Source organism: Eulemur rufifrons, chromosome 8 (assembly GCF_041146395.1).
Source record: "Eulemur rufifrons isolate Redbay chromosome 8, OSU_ERuf_1, whole genome shotgun sequence".
Lineage (NCBI taxonomy): Eukaryota > Metazoa > Chordata > Mammalia > Primates > Lemuridae > Eulemur > Eulemur rufifrons.
Genome location: NC_090990.1, coordinates 88,612,314 through 88,627,124, shown reverse-complemented (window position 1 = coordinate 88,627,124; position 14,811 = coordinate 88,612,314). Strand labels below are relative to the sequence as shown.

Below are 14,811 nucleotides of genomic sequence, written 5' to 3'. Positions count from 1 at the left end.
ATCAAACTCACCCTTGATCTCCGTGTTGCTAAATCCAATGGTTATTCTCAGTTTTCACTTTACTTAAAGTCTCAGCAGCATTGGATATACAGATGATAAGTCCTTTCTCTGTAAAACTTTCTCCTCTTGGCTTCCAAAATGCTACACTTGCCTGGGGTTCCTCCTCCCTTTCTCAGTGCTCCTTCTCAATCTCTTTCTTTCTCTCTGTTTTTTTTTCCCCTCATTTGTCTGTCTTTTAAAATACTGGCATACCCATGGCTCAGCCCTTGGACTTCTTTATTTCTATCTATAGTCACGGCATAGGTGATGTAGTCCAGGTGGCTTTAAATAGCATCTCTGTGCTGACATCATCCAAATTCATATCTCCAACCAGAATGTCTTCCCTGTCCCTGAAAAATATATCCTATAGCCTACTTGACACTTCCACCTGGATATCTAATGGGGATTGCAAATTTAACATCTCCAAAGCTAAGTTCTGGGTCATTCTCCAAACCAACTTCTCTTATACTTTTCTCTATTTCTTTTTTTTTTTTTTGCATTAGCACAGCAATTAGTTTTTAATTTCAATTTCCTTGAAAAGCTTCTGCTAACACATGTATGCATATGTATTTATCCAAGAAAAAAGTAGAATAATAATTTTTTCTCTCCCACTCCCCACATTTTTATATAGGTTAATTGATATGTAAAATTCTCAGTCCATTCTTGTCTATTTTTCTACGGCCATCATTGTTGTATTTATTTATTTATTTATTTATTTTTATTTCATCTTGTTATGGGGGATACAGAATTTCAGGTTACATATGTTGCTCCTGTACCGCCTTTCCCCCCAAGCCAGAACTCCAGGCGTGTCTGTTCCCCAGGTCGTGCACATTGCACCCATCATGTAGGTATATATCCCTCCCTTCCCCACCCCCCCCTTCCCAAGTCAGCACCTTCAAGTGTTACCACTCCCCAAATGGTGCAAATGAAATTTTGTTTTCTAAATTGCAAGGATAAAAAACAAGCGCCCCCCCACCCCCAAACTCTAAACTTGATACCCAACCTTAACTCTTTTCTTTTTTTAAAAAAATTTATTATTTTTTCTTTTTTTGGAAAAAGCCTACAGCATCTGGTATTCCCAGGCAGTCTCCCATCCAAGTGCTAACCAGGCCCAACCCTGCTTAGCTTCCAAGATCAGACAAGATTGGGCATATTCAGGGTGGTATGATTATAGGCCCCAATCTTAACTTTTTTTTTTGGTCTCACAACCCTCATGTGATTTATCTGAAAATACTGACAAATGCCTCCAAAATTTGACCACTTCTCACCAGCCCTGTCATGTCTTACTGTTAGTGCAATAAATGTCCTAACTAGTGTTCAGCTTCCGTCTTCGTCCATCTACTGCCCCAGCTGATTCCCAGCAGATCAATTACAGGGACCTAAGAAAATATAAGTCAGATCATATCACTCTCCTGATTATTGCTCTTATTGGCTTCCACCTCATCAGACAAAAGCCTAATGTCATCACACTCACCTTGAGGGCTCTGTATAATCTGGTTCCCGCTACTTCTCTTTTCAGCCTTGCTCTCCCCACTCAGTATATCGCCCACTGCTGCGCTTGACCATACCAGGCAGCCTCCTCTCCTAGGTTTCGACCTTGCTGTTTTTTCTTCCTGGCATTCTATATTCCGAACTAATCATATGACTCACTAATTGACTTCCTCCGTATTTTCACTCTAATGCACCATCTCAACAAGGCCTTCCCTGATCACCTTATCTAAAATTGCAACCCTTCCCCTTGACATTTTGATTCTTCTATCATGATTTATTATTTTCTCTTTACCATTGTCATTGTCTAACATACCATATAGTCTAACTATTTTATCTTTCTCACTAGGATATAAACTCTACAAGGACAAGGTATTTGACTGATGTGCTTATTGTTATATCTCTTGTGGCTAGACCAATGCCTGACACATTGCACAGGTAATTGCTCAATAAACATTTATTGATTGAAAGAAAGGATCAGTTATAGGATTCGGTTCCCAAATTTAACTTGGAATTCTGCTATTTAGAATGTTGTTCACATTTTTTCCCATAGAAAAAATGCTATTGAGAGTAAGCAAGTCCTGTAATATTGGCTCAAAATTTATCTATATTCTACAGTATGCCTGAAACTGAGGGGGTTAGTTGAGGTATCCTGCAATGTCTACTAGCTAGCTGTTACCAATGAGATACAACTGGAGACCACTGATCACAGTAGAACTTTGCGGGAACTTTAAAAGAGGAATTACAGATTCCAATGGGAAAAGTAGAGGAAGGAACACTTGAAATTAGACTACATTTTATGGAAGAAGTGACATTTGAACTAGATCCATAGAGTGGATGAAAGTTTGCCAAGAAGAGAATGAGAAGAAATATTAATAGGCAGAAGGAATAACAAATCAGATGGCACAGCATAAAAGAATATGGTATGTTCATGGAAAAGAGAACAAACTTTCTGTGTCTGACATATTAGTGAGAGAGACAGGTGGGTCAAAGTTGTAAAAAAAAGTGCTTTGAGCCACGTTAGGGAGCTGAAATTTATCCTGTTGATGCTAAGAAGGGGTTTGGAATTGGAGTCCTGCAGACTGGTAAAGAAACAAAAGTTCATCTCTACTTATAATGTTTCTTAACATTTTGTAGCTTATCAGTTGTGGTTTTCAAATTTTCTTTGGTTTCTAGGCAATTCCAGAATTGATTGGGCTGCTTCAAAATTTAGGGAATGGGTGGGCCAAGATGGTGGACTAGAAGCCGCCTGTATAGTGCTGCTCTTGCAGAGAGGATGGAAAGTGGTGAATAGGTATCTATCTTTGGATTCATCATCTGAGTGAGAGCACTGGGCATCCATAGAAAGGAAGTGGGAGTGAAGTGAAGAAATAGAAGTAGGATGACTTGCTCAGTAGCACCAGAGGTAATTAGGGAAGGTGCCCACTGTGGGAAAGGGACAGAGGAGAGAATCCTGGGGTCCATGCTTTCACTGAGGATATTGTAACTGGAGTGGTGGGAGGGTCCCTCCATTCTAACAGACCTATGAACTGATACAGAGATATGACTGGAGCCTGTGCAGTTGCATTGCTTTGGAGAGAAGTAATAGCTGGCCTGTGAATCCTGGGCACTGCGGCTGGTACCATTGTAACATCCCAACACCAGAACACTCCTTCTGCCCAGGAGTCAGACCTGTGACTGCTGCCTCCCCCTTACCCTGCTGGGTGGGGGGGAGTGGGGAATCCCAGTGCTCATGTGTGCCACATTCCCACCAATGTACCCGGCATCTTGGCTACCCAGGTCTGCATGCATTGCAGACCTGTGGACCCTGTGGACCTCCTCTGTCCCACATGCATGCCCCACCCATCCTGCTGGCCAACTCCATATCATGTGCACACCTTGCATCAGGGGCCGGCCCTGCCACAGTGGTCCAGTGACAACCACGAGGGAACAGAAGAGACACAACAGAGCAGCAATGTTAAAGGCTCAGAGAGTATCTGCCCCTCTCCTGCCTTGTCAAGGTTCCAGAGTAGTACCCAAGCACACCATCCAGGGACCCATCCCCATCTTCCCCAAGTAGCAGAGATCCCAGAAGAGGAGAAAAGGTATACCATATCTGCTATCTTTTTTGAGCTGAGAGAAGCAGCCCCAGTTGAAAATGAACCAGCACAAAAACTCTGGCAACATGAAAAAACAGGATGTCTCAACAACCCCAAAGATTAAAAATAGCTCACCAATAATTAACTCCAACAAAAAGAAAATTATTGAAATGACAGGTATGGAATTCAGATTATGAATGGCAAGTAAGATGAATGGAATTGAGGAGATGGTAGAAAACCATCTTAAAGAAAAATTCAGGGCATGAATGAAAAATTCACTAAAGAGATAACATTACCAGAAAGATAACAGAACTTAAAAAAAATGAGTAATTTAGGGAATTTCAAAATATAGTAAAAAGCTTCAACAACAGACTAGATCATTTAAGGAATTTCAAAACACAGTAGAAAGTTTTAACAACAGACTAGACCAAGCAGAAAAAAGAATTTCAGAGCTTGAAAATAAGAATTTAGAAGTAACTCAGTCAATGAAAAATATATGAAAAGAACAAAGAAGAATGAACTATTACTGTGAGAAATATGGGATTATGCAAAATGGATGAATATAAGAACTATAGGTATCCCTGAGGGAGAAGAAGGAAAAGCAGTAAGCATGGAAAACCTGTTTGAGAGAATAATAGAAGAAAACTTTACTGGTATCACTAGAGGTTTAAATATCCAGATACAAGATGGTCATCAAACACCTGGGAAGATTCATAACAAATAGTACATCACCAAGACACATAGTCATTAGCCTGACCAAAGTCAAAGTGAAAGGAAAAATTTTACAAGTTGTAAGATGACAGCAATAAGTTACTTACAAAGGATAATCCATCAGACTAACAGCAGACCTCTCAGCAGAGACTTTTCACACCAGAGGGATTGGGATCCCATTTTTAGTCTTCTTAAACAGAATAAATGCCAGTCAAGAATTTTGTATCCTACAAAACAAAGTTTCATAAATGAAGGAGAAATAAAGTCTTTCCCAGACAAGAAATACTAAAAGAATTTGTTACAACTAGGTCTGCCTTACAGGAAATGCTTAGAAGTGCTCTATACATGAGCAATCAATATACACCAAAGCAAAAACACTGGAAATTTAAAGTTCACAGCTCTTACAAAACAGTAACACAAGGGAGGAGAATGCAAAGCAACTAGGTATCATTCAACATAATGAGCAGAACAGTATCTAACATATCAATACTAATGTTGAGTATAAATGGTCTTAATGCTCCATTTAAAAGATATAGACTGGCTGAATGGATGAAAAGACACATCCCACGTTTACACTGTCTCCATGAAACCAATATAACTCACAAGGATTCTCGCAGACATAAGGTAAAGGGATGGAATAAAGATATTGCATGCAAATAGAAACCAAAAGCAAGCAAGAGTAGCTGTTCTTACATCAGCTAAAATAGACTTTAAATCAATAATGGTAAAAAAAAAAAAAGACAAAAAGTCATTATATAATAATAAAGGGAGGAATTTAGCAACAAAATATAACAATCCTAAATACATATGCACCTAACACAGGAGCTCCTAGATTCATAAAACAAATTTTACTAGATCTAACCAAAGAAACACACAGCAACAGCATAACTTCTGGGGACTTTAACACTCCACTGACAGAACTGGGCAGATCATCAAAGCAGAAGATCAACAAAGAAACACTGGACTTAAACAAGACTCTAGAACAAATGTACCTAATAGACTTCTATAGAACATTCTACCCCCAAACTGTAGAATACACATTCTTCTCATCATCATATGTCATTTTCCAAGACGGAAGACAGATCATATGTTAGCCCACAAAACAAGTCTCAGTAAATTCAGAAAAATAAAAATCATTCCATGTATCTTCTCAGATCACAGTGGAATAAAACTAGAAATCAATTCCAAGAGAAACTCTCAAATCTACACAAGGCCATGGAAATTAGATGACTTAATATTGGATGATCCTTGGGTCAATGATGAAATTAAGATGGAAATCAAAAGACTTTTTTTAAGCTGAATGATGAACATGACACAAGCATCCAAAACCTATGGGATATAGGAAAGCAGAGTTAAGGGGAAAAATCATAGCCTTAAATGATTACATCAAAATGACAGAAAGATCACAAAATAATAACCTAATGTCACACCTCAAGGAAATAGAAAAAGAAGAGGAAACCAAACCCAAAGATAGCAGAAGAAATAACAAAGCTCAGAGCAGAACCTAGGCAAATAATTTATGAATAAGACCCCAAAAGCAAATATAACATAAACAAAAACGAGTAAATGGGACTTAATTAAACTTAAAAGTTTCTGCACAACAAAGGAAATAATCAACAAAGTAAATAGACAACCTACAGAATGGGAGAAAATATTATCAAGCTGTACATCTGACAGAGGGATAATATCCAGAATCTACAAAGAACTCAAACAAATTATCAGGAAGAAAACAAGTAACCCCATCAAAAGTGGGCAGAAGACATAACAGACCCTTTTCCAAAGAAGATAGACAAATGGCCAACAAATGTATGGAAAAATACTCAACATCACTAATTATCAGGGACATGCAAATTAAAACCACAATGAGATACCACCTTACACCAGTCAGCATGACTACTACTAAAAGGCAAAATGGGATAGATGTTGGCACAGGGTGGCAAAAGGGAATGCTTATACACTGCTGGTGGGAATATAAACTTGTACGACCGCTATGGAAAGTAGTATGGAGAGTTCTCAAAGAACTAAAGGTAGACCTACCATTTGATCTAACAATCCCACTACTAGGTATCTACCAAAACGAAAAGAGTAATTTTATCAAAATGACACCTGCAGCAGAATGTTTATCTCAGCACAATTCACAATTACAAAGATATGGAATCAACCTAAGTGCCCACCAACTGATGAGTGGATAAAGAAAATGTGGTGTACATATACTATGTAGTACTACTCAGCCATGAAAAGGAATGAAATAATGTCTTGCAGCAATTTGGATGGGACTGGAGACCATTATCTTAAGTGAAGTATCTCAGTATCTGAAAAACAGATACCACATGTTCTCACTTATATGTGGGCACTAAGCAAAGAATATATATGGTCATAAAGAGCTGCAATGGACATTAGAAACTAAGAAGGAAGGAGATTGGGAGGGAGTAAGGGATAAAAATTTACCTATCAAGTACAATGTACACTATTCTGGTGATGGGTACACTGAAAGCCCTGACTACACCATGATAAAATTTATCCATTTAGCAAAAAGCTCTTGTATCACTAATTTTTTTGAAATAAAATAAACGTAGGTAATTACTGGTCTCTAGTAAGTGGTGAGAGATAGGTGTCTGATTTTATTCTTCTGCGTATAGATATCCAGTTTGTCCAGCAGCATTTATTGAAGGAGAGTATCCTTTCCCCAATGTGTGTTCTTAGCACCTTTGTTGAAAATCAGTTGGCTGTAAATGCATGGATATATTTCTGGGTTTTCTGTTCTGTTCCATTGGTCTCTATGTCTGCTTTCATGTCAGTATCATGCCGTTTGGTTATTTATTGCTTTGTGGACTATTCTGAAGTCAGATAGTGTGATGCCACATATCTCTTTTAAACTGGTAACAACTTAACTTTGATCACAAAGAAACAAAAAACTGTACACTTTAATTAAATTCTCCCCCCACTATTTGAATTTTTTAAATTTATTTTTATTTCAGGATATTATGAGGGTACAAACATTTTGGTTACATTTTATGACTTTGCCTCACCCAAGTGAGGATTAGAGGCATGCCCTTCCCCTCTACAATGCTCACTGCATCCATTAGTTGTGAGTTTACTCACCCCAACCACCTAATCCCTGGAGAATATTACTACCATGTGAGCACCATAGTGTTGATCAGTTAGTGCCAATTTGATGGCGAGTACATGTGAAGCCTATTCTTCCGATCTTGTGATACTTCACTTTGGAGGATGGGCTCAAGCTACTATTTGAATTTTTGATGTGATAATTTATATTTTTTATATTGCCTATGTCTTAACTTAATGTAGTTATTACCTTAATAGTTTTATCATTTATTCTTCATGCTAAAGAATAAGTGTTTATACACAATTACGGTATTAGAGTAAGTTTTAAAATAAGTATAATTTGTCTGTATACTTACTTTTACAAGTGAGTTATACTTTCAGATGGTTTCTTGCTACACATTAGCATCCTTTTCTTTCAGTTTGAAGATCTCCCTGTAGTATTTCTTGTAGGACAGATCTGGTAGTAGTGAATTCCCTTAGCTTTTGTTTGTGTGGGAAAGTCTTTTATCTCACCTTTGCTTCTGAAGGATAACTTTGCTGGACATAGTATTTTTGGTTGGCAGTTTTCTTTTCCTTATTCAGTCTGAATATATTATCTTACTTCCTCTTGACCTGCAAAGTTTCTGCTGAGAAGTCTGCTGTCAGGATATTGGAGCTCCCTTATATGCTATTTGCTTCTTTTCTCTCACTGCTTTCAGAATTCTCTCTTTGTCCTTTGAGAGTTTGATTATAACATGTCTTGTGGTAGTCTTAGTGGGGTTGAATATTATTGGTGACATTTAATTTTCCCGTACTTGGATATTTACATTTTTTCCAGGTTTGGAAAGTTTTCTATTATTATTTCTTTGAATAAGCTTTCTACATCATTTCCTTTCTCAACTACCTTTTTAACTCAATAACCTGAAAATTTTCTCTTTTGATGTTGTCCCATAGATTCTGCAAGCTTTATTAATCACCTTACATTATATTTTTCTCTTTTCTCTTCTGCATATTTTCAAATAATCTGTCTTTGAGCTCAATGATCTTCTGATTGATCAATTCAGCTGTTGATGTTCATATTGCACTTTTAATTTTGTTCATTGTAGTTTTCAGCTTTAGGATTTGTTAGTTTTTTATGATTTCAATCTCTTTGTTAAATTTCTCTGATAAATTTCTGAATTGTTTCTGTGTTTTCTTGAAGTCATTGAGATTCATTAAGATAAGCATTTTGAATTATTTGTCAGAGATCATTCATCTCCATATAATTACTGAGATTCATTAAAATAAGCATTTTGAATTATTTGTCTGAGAGATCATGCATCTCCATATAATTTAAGGTCAGTCTCTTAAGCCTTATTTTATCCATTTGGTAAAGTCATATTTCTGGGCTTGAACCTGGGAGCACAACTGGTGGGTCTGCCACCTGGATTATGGTGTGTGCTCTCAAAATGAGCCTTCTAGGTCTTGGGCTCCAGCAGAGTTCCACAACTTTCTACCTAAATCCTGAGATTCCCACTTATATCTGTGGATGGGTGCAGAATTCTTATTCTTCTCATGTGGAGTGATATAAGTGGGTGACCTCCTATTCTGCCATCTTTCTGATATCACTTTTCTTATATCTGGGTCCACCTTTTAACTGCACTACAAAGTTGCCATGCAGAAGGGAGTCAGGATGTTGTGGGATCTGGAAACTGTGACTGGAGAATGAGTCAATTGTTTAAGGATGTCCAACTTGGAAGGTACATTAAGGAGGAAATTTGTAATTTATCTTCACATATGAAGGAAAATTTTGTCTAGGAAGGAAAAAATCTGGGCTCAAAATGTTTTGGTCTCAAGATAAACATTAGCAACAGAATTTCAAAAATGGAAAAGGCATCTTGTGAGAGAGTGAAGTCATTGTCATCAGATATATTCAAGCCAGGTTGTGAGCATTGTGGGGATGACTGAGAAGTAGTTCTTCCACTGATTGGAAGGTTTGATTTGATAGCTTCTGAAATCCCTTTAAACTTGAAGAATATATGATTCTAAGAGGTCCTCAGTCCAAAGGATAAGCCATTACATCTTTACACTCCATTTGGTGTTACAAATACCATTTTAGATTATATTCTTTATCCAAGGTCATTTACCATAACCCTTTATATAAATCAATAGATGATATTATTCTAGCTATTCCAAGCTGATATAACAATATATCAATTTTAAATATAGGATATACATTAGATTTGGTTCACAGATCAGAGAGTTTTAGAACTAAGAGCTATGGGGTCCTTAGAGATTATCTGGTCAAATCTTTTCATTGCACAATGACAAAATTGAAACTAAAAGGCCCTGTCTGCTCCTGCCTTACCTAGCTCCTTTCAGGTACATAAGCAATAGCTTTCCCCTACAGGTTCAGCCCTCTTCATCCCCAAGCCAGTATGAGCAAAGGCAGGACAGTTAGCAGCAATCTTTGACTTACATCTAGTGAGATTTACAGTTTGTTGAATAATGTTACTAATGTTAATTATTTATTAAGCACCAACCTGTACCAAGCACTACTATAGGTGTGCTTGAAATTTAATTCTGTGACCAATATTATTATCCTTATTTTAAAGACAAGGGAGTGAGGCTTAGAGAAGTTATGTGATTTACCTAAGGTCACACAGCTAGTAAGGTAGCAGACTTCAGTTTCAAATCCACAAAGGTCTTACCCAAAATTCTGTGCTTTATGTTGCCATTCAGGCATAGACTTACCTGCCAGGCCCACTTAAAGCACATCCTTGTCCACCAGATTGAATTATCCTGGTTGGGGTATTCTTCTATATCATGCCTAATCTCACTACTTTTTTTTGGATACTGGGTATGGAACATCTGACCTGTTCCTCATGGCCAGTTTTGGCAGCCAGGCCAAACTATAGCTTTTGGTTTTGATTTCCACATGGTTTTTACCTTGGATTAGAATAGGTGAAATAACTTGCTCAAGGATACAGAGAGTAAATGAAACAGCTGGGACCTGGACATAAGAATTCTAATGCCTGGCATAGTGCATTTTTCTTTGTACTTTATTCCATTTCCCCAGACAGCTTTAAATAAGATAAACACTTCTTATTTTTTAATTAAAGCTTCACGGAGTAATATAAAGCAAAAAACCATGAGACACACTCCATTGTCTTCTGGCACTGATTACTGCTATGAAAGCATCTGAAGATAATGTGACCTTCTAATCCTTTTGTAGATGATTTAATGTTCTTCTTCTTATATAATCTCCATCTGCAGGTTCAAGCATTTCTCATTCATGGAAGATTTTTGAAAATATTTGTTCTGGACCATTTGGTGTGTTCTATTCTTTATGAACACTGAAATATCTACATGTTGGATCTTCTTTGTTTTCCATATCCATTGGCTTCTCTTGAATCATTTTTATAAAAGATCTCTATTCATGTTTCTCTATATTAGTTTATTTAAATTTAGAAACTATTTAAACTTAATTATAGATTATTTTATATACAGGAAAGAAAATATATAATTTTAAGTTATGAAACATAATAATAAAGGAAATGCCAATAAACCCACTAGTTAGTTTAAGAAAAAGAACATCTTCAATTGTGTGTATTTCCCCCAATCCTATCTGCTTTCTAGCACCCAGAGGTAACCACAATACTGAATTTTTTCTCACAACTTTCTTGTTTGTCTATATAGATTTAGCATATTACATATGTGCATATTAATATATAATATTCATATATATATATTATATATTTATATACACATAATACATTATTTAATTTTACTTGTTCAGGGAATTATTACAATTAAAACATTAACTATGTAATCTACTTTTTCACACTATATCATATTTATATAGCTCATTTCTGTTTATGTAAGTAGCTATTTATTTTTATTTAAAAAATTTCCATTGTGTTAACATATCAATACAACAACTTGTGCTGTTTCAGGTTATTTGTTCTGTTATGAGCAATGTTGTAATAAACATGCTCGTATAGATTTCCTGTTGCAAAAACCACATAGGCAAGTGTGTTACTCTAGTTTATAACTAACAGTAGAATTTTTTGGTAATATACTATTCACATGGTCTATCTTGGTGAATGTTCCATGTACATTTGGGAAAAATGTGTATTTTGCTGTTTTGGGGTGGAGTGCTCTATAAATGTCAATTAGGTCTAGTTGGCTGATAGTGTTCAAGTCTTCTGTTTAATTCAGTGACTTTGTGTTTACTTGTTCTGTAGCTTACTGAGAGAGGATTGTTGAAGTTTTTAACCATAATTGTAGATTTGTCCATTTCTCCTTTCAGTTCTGACAGTTTTTACTTCACGTATTTTGAAGTCTATTATTAGGTGCACACACATTAAAATGTTCTGTGTTCTTCACAAAGCTATTATCATTGAGAAATGTTTCTCCTAATTCATGATAATAATTCTTGAAGTTCACTTTTCTTATATTAACACAGATACTTTAGATATTTTATTCTGAGTGATGCATATCTTTTTTCATTGTTTTACTTTTAATCCAATTAACCAGTTCTACTTTTTGATTACTGTCAGCATAATACATTTTTCTATTCTTTTACTTTCAAATTAATTATATCATTGTGTTTAAGGCCAGGTTATTTCAGCAGCATATAATTGGGAAACATTTCTTTTAATCCACTCTTCCAGTCTCTGCATCTTAATTGGTATATTTAGACCATTTGTATTTAAGACAATTATTTATATGTTACAGCTTGTGTCTGCTCTTTTATTATTGTATTTTTATTGGTTTACTTTGTTTCTTGTTATGTGAAGTGCTCTGTAGATATCATCTAGTACTATTTCATTGACAGTATAGTTCAAGACTTCCTTGGCTTTTAAGTTTTTCTGGGCTCTCTGAGGTTTCTTCTATACTTTTCTTTGTATTTCCATGTGGATTTTGGGCTTACGTAGCATTCCCTGGCAAACTGCTGATGTTTTAATTGAGATTGCACAAAACTGTGTATCAAATAGAGGACAATTGATATTTTCATTGTAACAAATATCTTTATTTATGAATATGGTATAGATTTCCATTTATGTTGTTCTCTTTTTTGTCCTTCACTTTTGGTTTATAATTTTGTCATGAAGACATTGCTTATGTTTTTGATAGATTTGTTTCTAGGTACCTGATTTTATATATATATATATATATATATATGTACACATATATATATATTTGTTTCAGCATATTATGGGGGTACAAAAGTTTAGGTTATGTATATTGCCCTTGCCCTTCCCCCAACCCCCGAGTCAGAGCTTCAAGCTTGTCCATCCCCTAGACAGTGCGCATCGCACTCATTATGTGTGTATACACCCATCCCCTCCCCTCCCCCCACATCAGCCAGACACCCGATTAAAGTTATTTCTAAATGTGCTCTTAGGTGATGATCAGTGAAACCAATTTGATGGTGAGTACATGTGGTGCTTATTTTTCTATTCTTGGGATACGTCACTTAGTAGAATGGGTTCCAGCTCTATCCAGGAAAATATAAGAGGTGCTGTATCTCCATTATTTCTTATAGTTGAGTAGTACTCCATGGTATACATATACCACATTTTATTAATCCACTCATATATTGATGAGTACTTGAAAAAAAATGATACATTTTAAAAACATTTTCTGTTCATTGTTATATAGAAATGCAATGTTTGTATGTGGATTTTAGTCTAGCCACTGTGAAATTTTCTTGTTAATTCTAGAAACTTGTCTGCAGATTTATTTAGATTTTTTTATGCAGATAGTTGTATCACCTGTAAATAATGATAGCTTTGTTTCAGTCATTTCAATCTTTATGGCTTTTATTTTCTTTAATACTATTGTACTGGTTAGACTCTCCTCCAGTGCTGAATAGGAGTTCTTTTATTAGGAAAACTTATCCTGTTACTGATTGTATAGAAAATAATTCTAACATTTCTCTACTGAGGCAATGTTTCTTCCAGGTTTCTGGTAAGATGCCATTTACTTGGTTTAGGAAGTTTTCTTGCATTTCTACTTTGTTAAGGTTTTTATTGTACATACATGTTCATTTTTGTAAAAGGTTGGTTTTTCTTTTGCATTTATTGAGATAATTGTGTAGCTTTCCTCTTTCAAGCTATTAATTTAGTGATTACATTAAAACACTTTCTAATGCTAAAACCATTTTTGTAGTCCTAAAATAAACCCAATTTGGTAAATGTATATATTTGAAAATTACATTTATGGTTTCAATATACTTCTGCTTTATTTACTGTTTTTCTAAATATATTAATCAGTGAAATTGATCTTCAATTTTCCTTTGTTATACTGCTCATGTCTGTTTTCAGAATTAAGTTCACAGTAGTGCCATAAAATGAACTGGCAGTCTACTATATGCCAGAAATTGTAGGAATTAGAGAAATAGCACAAAATAAAAGATAAAAAGTCCCTTTTCTTTTGTACTTTACATTTAATGGTTTTTGAATATTTGGTAGAATTTGCCTATAAAACAGTTTGGCACTGGTGGTTTCCTTGTAGAGCATTTTAAAATTGCTGGACCAATGTCTTTTGTAGTAATTCTTCTTCTATTCTTTTTTGAGCCAGTTTTGATATAATAAATTATATTTATCTATAAATTTGTCAATTTTCTTAACATTTAAAATATATTGGTATAAATTAGCAATAATAATCTATATCTTCTACCACTTTTCTATATCGGTAGTTGTGTTCTATTTTCATTTCAAATATTAATTTCTGTCTTTTTATAGGCTTTTCTTTGTCTTCATTTTTTGAATTTTTATTTTGTGCATTTTTTCATAGGTAATATATTTACATGGCTAAAATTCAGATCATAGAGGTTATACAATGGAAAATATATCTCATTCTTTTCTTCCTGCCATTATGTTATCTTCTAATAGCTAATATTATTAATTTCTTACATATTCTTCTAGATAAGGATGCACAATACATAGGTAAACAAATATATATAAGTAGTTTTAAATTTTCCCAGGTAGTAGGATACTATATCTGCCTTTATTCTCCTAAACCTTTGTACTTAATAGTATGTGGAGATTTTTTTCTTGTCAGGAAATAATGGGTTTCTTCATTTTCTTTTATGAATGCATGCATGGTATAATCCCATATAGATGTATATAATTTATTTTTCCAATTTTTGTCAAAGGACATAAGGTCATATTCACTCTTCTACTACTACAAACAAAACTGCTATAAATAACTTTGTACATGAATCATTTTGTACATGTGCAGATGTATCTTAGGATAAATTCCTAGAAGCAAAATTATTGGATCAAATAGTATAGGGAATATATTTTATTTTATTCATTTGAGGTAGGCTATATGTACATGTGTTATACAATAAATTAAAAAAAAAAAGGAATAAATGGGAAAAAGGAAAAATAAATCTTCCTTATAACCCTTTCACCACATTTTTCTTTCCAGAGGCAATCAGCTGTTTCTTTTCAGAGAT

The 14,811-nt window shown here is 35.0% G+C and overlaps 1 pseudogene; it reads right to left on the bottom strand.

The window, feature by feature from the left end:
* Positions 1-1,096: 1,096 nt before the first annotated feature.
* On the bottom strand, positions 1,097-1,215 carry LOC138391237 (5S ribosomal RNA; annotated as a pseudogene).
* Positions 1,216-14,811: the final 13,596 nt, after the last annotated feature.